A 6978-nucleotide genomic window follows, 5' to 3' on the forward strand; every position below is an offset into this window, starting at 1 on the left:
AAATGCAACAATAAATGAGTGAAAGGTAACTCAAAAATCAGGTTCCACAGAAAAAGAAGCAATATGAAGTGAGTTCATCTTGAAAGTTAGAGATTCAAACAACAGAAAGACAAGCTATTGGCTCCCAAATGATTTGTCCGTCATGTCTGTTTAATACTAAAAGATTAGCACAGATCCATTTGGAGATATTACTCATACAACGAGAGACATGAAGATGAAGAGCCTCTGAATATAATTCACCTATCTGTACATCATCTGCCTATAAATGATATGACCATAAGAGCTGAATAGTGCAGCAAATGGCTGAGCATATAATGAAATACAAAGAGTAAAAAGGGACCTAGAGCAAACCCAGAGAAATATGCCACTGGTACATCATGAGGGGAAGTTAAGATAGACCTGCAAGCTAGCTGGGAGTAGTGGTTAGAGACAAGCCTTTCACAGCATGAAAGCATGCAGCCCCTGAAACCAAATGTACGCCCCGATCCTGCAATCAGACCCATTGACATCAAGGGAGCTCCACGCAGGTTCAAAGTTCTGCCCGCATAGATCCAATCTCAGGACCAGGGCCTTAAATGGCACGTCACTACAGAACCGTCAAATGCCTTTAGCCAAAGGCCATCAACAACTCCAGACCTTCAGTTAGGCAATTCCTGCTGAGTGACCTGCACTGAATCATTGAAATTTCTGACTATCTCCTTTTGCTGCTTTTAAAAATTGGCTGAGATGAAATCATCTATTAATTTCTCAAATACATCAAATGATTCAGCTTTAATCACTTTCTCCTTCCTTGGCCTGCATGATTAGGTTATTTTTAATTTGTTAACAATGTTATCAGGGTAGATCTCCCAGGAACTATTTCTAGTAGAAGTCCCTGATTACAATCTTGTAGCTCGCTATATCTGTCACTCCTCAGTCTAGTTTATGGTAAAGGATTGCCAATGCCAATTAATAAACTGAAGAGGATGGAACTGCTCAAAATCATCCGTGCATTGTGCTCTCATGTCGGCTCATGTAGTCGGGCCCTTCCCTGGGCTGGGTGCATGTGAATGTGAGTTGTGCATCACATATTCATTTTATTCTTGTAGTGTCAAAGAAATTAAACACTCTGGGTCTCTAACTCTAACTGACCCTTGCAATGTCCAGATGGGTCAGTTAATCTTCTCTACTGTTATTCATGCTGTGGGAGTCAAATAGGAATCACCAGTTCTTCCCTCTTATCAGTCTTTTTGACTCCAGGGCTGGGTTTGTTTTAATAACTGACCAGGAATACACAAGCCATATCAATATCTTCCTTCCTTCTGAGCTGCAGACAATTAGTTTCTCATCTTTTGCTGGGAGGAGAATTACGACCCATCCCTAGTTTCCATGCATGAGATCTGACCATGTACAAAGTAGGTCACTTTTGGGGAAACTTGTTCCAAGGGCACATACCAAGAACCCCACACCGTTGGGGCTCCCTACGCATTGCATTGCAGTGTAGGCTTTGGTGAGGGGAAAGGCCAGTGCACTGGAGACAGGATTTGGGGAAGCTGTGGCGGAGCAGCCCTCCTGAAAAACAGGCTCACTGAAATTCTGTATAGAGGGAATGTACAAGCAGCCCTCCAGATGTGACCACAGCTACCTGGCCCTGGTTTCATCTTTGCTTCTTCCTGGTTCTGTGAATCATCTCAACATGAAACAAGTTTTGTAAGTGACAGCCTGGAAACCCATATGGCAGGTGAGCGTTTCACATGATGCCTGAGTTGCAGCCCCTGTCTCTAGGGCAGGACCACCAGCATCGCCCCTACCAGATCCCAGACTGGCAACCTGAGGTCTTTACCCTGTGAACACCTTACACCAGGAGCCTTGTCTTTACGCACGGTGCAATATAAATAATAATGTCACCATGGGACTGAGTGCCAGATTTAATCTGTATAGACATAAAAAATAAAGGGGCACAACTGCATCATTGGCTTGGGCTGGCATCTTCCTCCCAGCAGTAAAAATCTGGAGTTCCTCAGCTTGTGGATGGTTCTGAACGGTGTGTCGAGCACTGTGAGTTGCACTTCTGTCTTGGACTGCACATGGAGGCTACCTTATCCTAGTGTCTGGATTCAATCAGTGGCTTCTTCAGTGCCCCTCAAATCGAGGTTATGTTACAGCATGCAGCATTCTGTGCTACTGAATCCAGGCCTCTTGATAACAAATTTTGAAAGTGCTTAACCAGCATTACTTTTGTTATCCGTGTCCTCTTTGACCCCCCCAGCGTATTCCGGCGTGCACTCTCACATGTGTGCACACTCACTCTGCCTAGTGCAGAAACCTGTAAGCCAGCACATAGTGTATGCATACATTTAAATGCCTCTCAGTTTGATGGGTTCTATTTCTGCATTAATTCAGAAAACTGCTGCAAGCAGTAATTCTGTCTAATCTCTTCTGCAAACCTCATGCCAGATTTTGTAATTAATTATTAGCAAAGAGAAATACATCAGGCTTGAAGAAGCAGGCTGGACCTCCCAGAGTGAACATATTGACTAATACCTTATTGGTTTAGCTGCCAGTTACAATGAGATAAATCAATGTTAATTTCATTGTATTACAACAATATTGATTTCCTATTAAACAACAGACAAAGCAGGTTATGGCTTTAGGAAAGCCATTAGGAGTTAAAACAGAAGGGCATTTTGGTGGAAATATGGGGAGGAATAGGAGGTGTTAGTATAACAACAACTGGAAGGTCACAAAAGGAAGAAGGATTTTTGCATGTGCAGTAGTGAGTCACGGCCGGTGGATGGCCTGGGTGAAATGAGCATGTGGCTCTCAGGGCAACATTTTCATTGACAGTCGATGGGACTTAGGCTCCTCAGTGACAGAGGAGCTTTTGGAAATGCTAGCCTCAGTTACAGATGTAATGGTGCTTTTTGTGATGCGCACTAGAAGTTGAACTAAACAGCCACCTTGCTGGCAGTCTTAGCTCTGACTAACTTCTCAAGCCGAGACTTGATCCCCCTGGGCCAGACTTGAAGCACAATGGTTCTCTTACTCCATCAGTGCCCACGAAGTACCTACATTGTGGGTGAAGAACTCCATTCACCAAGGGCTGTGTTCAGATCCCTACCCAGCCACCCCAAGTGGGTGTTTAAGCATCAGACAGTGCTGGCATCTGGACTCACTGGCCAGAGGTACAATGGGATGAATTGGTTCCACCCTGTAGAGAAATGAAGCCTTCAGAAAGCGTGACAATGCTCAAAGAGGGCAGGGTAAGAATTCTCCATACAGAGCAGAGTGGGTACCTTCCTAGTGAAAACACATCAGTTGCAATAAGGAGAGAAATATAGTGGGAGGAGGTGGGAACAAAGGACCCAGGGCCAGGAGGAGGAGAGATTTGAGGACAGCTGTAATCCTCCCTGCCACAAGTTCCTGCTGTCTCACATTTCACAGGGAGTTCTGCCTTTCAGAAACTGGGTCACCCCAACGACTTTATTAGAGATTTGCACAATAAAAATGGTTAGAAAACGTTCTCACTTTGGGTCTAATGCTCCATTTAAAAAATACCCCCCACTCTGCTTGATGCCAGATGTCTGCCTTCCCCAGCATGGATGCAGCGGGCAGGGATGTCACTGAGGCACCTGAACCAGCAGCTACAGAGGCAGAGGGATACAAACTCTCAACCTGTCTCTGCCTCTTTCTCCTTTCTCACCCACTGAGATCATTCCCCTGCCACCACTCTCAATGGCCCATTGTCACGGCTCTGTGAGAGTGTCTTCAGCTGGGCTTTTGAAACCCGTTTGCCGGCTTTGCTTTTGAGACGTGCTTTGTGTTTTGTCTGACATTAAAAAAAGGGAGGGACGGGGGGGGGGAGGAAAAAGAGCAGGAGAAAAAGTGTGTCAAGGATATACACTGAAACATCTAATCGCTCGCACTGGTAGGACCTTTCCCTTCACCACTCAGTGTCAAGCACGCTGAAATTCCAACTGCGGAGGTGCCCAGGCTCTTCTGCTCTTTCCCATCAGAGCAACCTGAGCAGCAGCAGGCACAGAAAACCACATTGCCCCTGTGTGCACGCACCACACATTAGCACTTTAACGCTGAGTGCCAGATGTGCACAGCTGCAGACACAAGGCAGAGAATGGAAGATGGGCACTGCTGAGAGTCTTTTCTTTTCTTTCCCTAGTCGGGCCTCAGCATTTTGCTGCTGTTTGCACTAAGAGTTCTGGCCCTTCCTGTCTTGCTCGTCTTACACCAGCAGTCCCTGAAATGCAGGAGTCTTGATGATGAACTCTATCCACCCATGGTGCACAGCTGGGGTGAACTCCTGGCCAGGCCCCTGAAGTCAATGGTAAAACTCGCTTTTGCTTCTGTGGGGCCAGGAGTTCACCCCTGGGCTGAAGGTGAAAGTAGAGAACTGCATTGTGAGCACAGTATCCCAACCTGTAAAGGAGGAGAATGCTGTTGCAGTTTGGATTTCCCTTCTCCTCATTCTTGTAGTTTTGCTCTGCTTCTGGGGAATGGCCGGAGGGGACAGAGCACTGACCGGGTGAAGTCCTTTGCAGTTAGCACATCCTTGCCAGAGAAAGTTTCCCCTGGGCTGTTTGATCTGCAGCAGTGAAAGGTGGAGGCTGGTAAGTGAGAAGAGGAAGCTGCCTGGCATATGTCAATCTTTTGTGAGGAGTCTGATTACTGCCAGTCTGTGTAAGGGGCTGCCCCACAACGAGCTGCTTCTGAGAGCATGCAGAGTTGGTCGACGCTACGCCCGGCTCATGAGACAGCTCATGGTGTCCTACACCATCAGGTGGTCCAGAGACATTTATACGGAACACATCACAGGACACCGTCAATACCACATTGAGTAACCGAGACCGCCGACCAGGGAAATAACCCACTTCCTTCCCTGAAGGACCAAGGGACGCGCCCCACCCATGTACTTATCCGCTACACCGATACTGACTTGGACTCCTTATTCATTCCATGGGTGGCGTACCCGAGCCCACTTATCCACTGACACTTTAAAAACCCTTGCACCCCAATCTGGGTCTATGCAGGTTATGCGATATGTATGTATGGCTATTCTCATCCTTGCAAACGATACCTGTAACCCCCCATAACCCAAGCCTGACCCCAGATGTACAGTACCTTGCCTCTTAACTCGTGTATATTTCATTTTAAACATTAACTTTAATAAAAATTTTAATTCTGGATTGAAAGAACCAAAAGTCCCCTTTGACCAGTCCCTGCCTCGCAGCAGGAGTCTCTGTGTTTGGATGGAGATATCCAGGAATATTGTTACACATGCTGCACTGAGTTGTCTCTGCCTCCTCCTGCTTTAAAGGCATTTTTCATTGTTAAAACACAATCTGCAAAGTGGCTGTAAGCTTCCTAGGGCAGGAACCCCCTTTGTGTTATTTGCCCGCACAGTATCTAGTACAATGGGTTGGGTCCAGAGGCACTACAATAACAATACAAATAATATTTACATAATATGTGTCAACTATCTGGAGCAAACTTGTGATGTTTTATTCTAAATGCATTGCTACGTGCATGGAAAAAGTCCTGAAACTGCTACAATGTTTCACAAAACAGTCTGAGTTTTTGAAAAGTTCAAATTTAGAATCTCTGTTTTCCCAGTGGGAATGTTTTTCCACGGAGCTGAATCACCTGCACTTTCAGCAGACATCAATGCTCAGTGGCTAATGTACAGAGAGCTTTGAGCAGCTCTCCTGCTGTTTTTTTCATACGGGGAAATGCAAGAGGGTTAAGAAAACATCTCACACCTTCATTCTGTAATGGTCTGACCCTGCTGCCATGGAGGTTAATTAGAGTTGGTTAAAAAAAAAAGCGAAAACAATTTTTCATTGGAAAATGACTTTTTGACTAATGAGAAATTGTTGCCATTTTCCACCATTTTGTACTTAAAATCTTTGTGTTTTTGTAAAAAAAAAAAAAAAAGCTTATTTTCCCATTTCTGCAAACTGACTAATTTTTGGATGTTTGATTCTGCAACAAATTTTTTTGACAAAAATGAAGAAAAATAAATTGTTTTCATTGACATTTTTTTCAGAAGGAAAAAAAATTCCCAAGCCGCTCTCAAGTCAATGGCAAAACTTCTGTGGAAGTCAGTGGGATCAAGATGCAGCCGGTAGCCCGTTTGCTGTAGACACTGTTCAGTTCCCATTTCTCACTTATCTTTCCCATTTCCTCATGGGGTTTCCTGAATCCCTCCGGCATTTGAATTTTGCTGGTGAGTGAACTGTGCTAAGGACCCTATTCATATTTTACACTGGGCCACGCCTGACAATGTGTGCTAGGGACTGTCTGCCAATAAACCAACAATATTTGACAAGTCAGCCCATTTAGCAGAGTCATTTTATTTAATCAAAGAACAGCTGTTTTCAGCTGCCTCTGGTCACGTTTGTCCTGTGTGCAGAATGTTGTCTCTGACTACCTCGTAGCCGTCTGGACTCTAGCTCAGGGGTCGGCAACCTTTCAGAAGTGCTGTGCCGAGTCTTCATTTATCACTCTAATTTAAGGTTTCACATGCCAATAATACATTTTAAGGTTTTTTAGAAGGTCTCTTTCTATAAGTCTATAATATGTAACTAAACTACTGTTGTATGTAAAGTAAATAAGGTTTTTAAAATGTTTAAGAAGCTTCATTTAAAATTAAATTAAAATGCAGAGCCCCCAGGACTGGTGGCCAGGACCCAGCCACTGTGAGTGCCCCTGAAAATCAGCTTGCGTGCTGCAGGTTGCCTACCCCTGCTCTAGCTAGTTGTGTGGAGACCTATGACGGTGATAGGAGAACTGTCAGTGGGTTCAGCCACTGGAGCAGAGTCAAGACTTCTGGGAAGTTGCTATGACATGGATGGAGTGGACTCTGGAGCGTTACTGGGGTGTCTGTTTGTGCCTACAGTCACCAGTATGCAGTTTGCTTGCTCCTGGTTTCTAGCTGTGGGGGGTGACTCTAAAGCAGGGGTTCTCAACCTTGGTGCAGCTTGT

The sequence above is a fragment of the Emys orbicularis genome, chromosome 4, assembly GCF_028017835.1.
Source record: "Emys orbicularis isolate rEmyOrb1 chromosome 4, rEmyOrb1.hap1, whole genome shotgun sequence".
In the NCBI taxonomy this organism is placed as follows: domain Eukaryota; kingdom Metazoa; phylum Chordata; order Testudines; family Emydidae; genus Emys; species Emys orbicularis.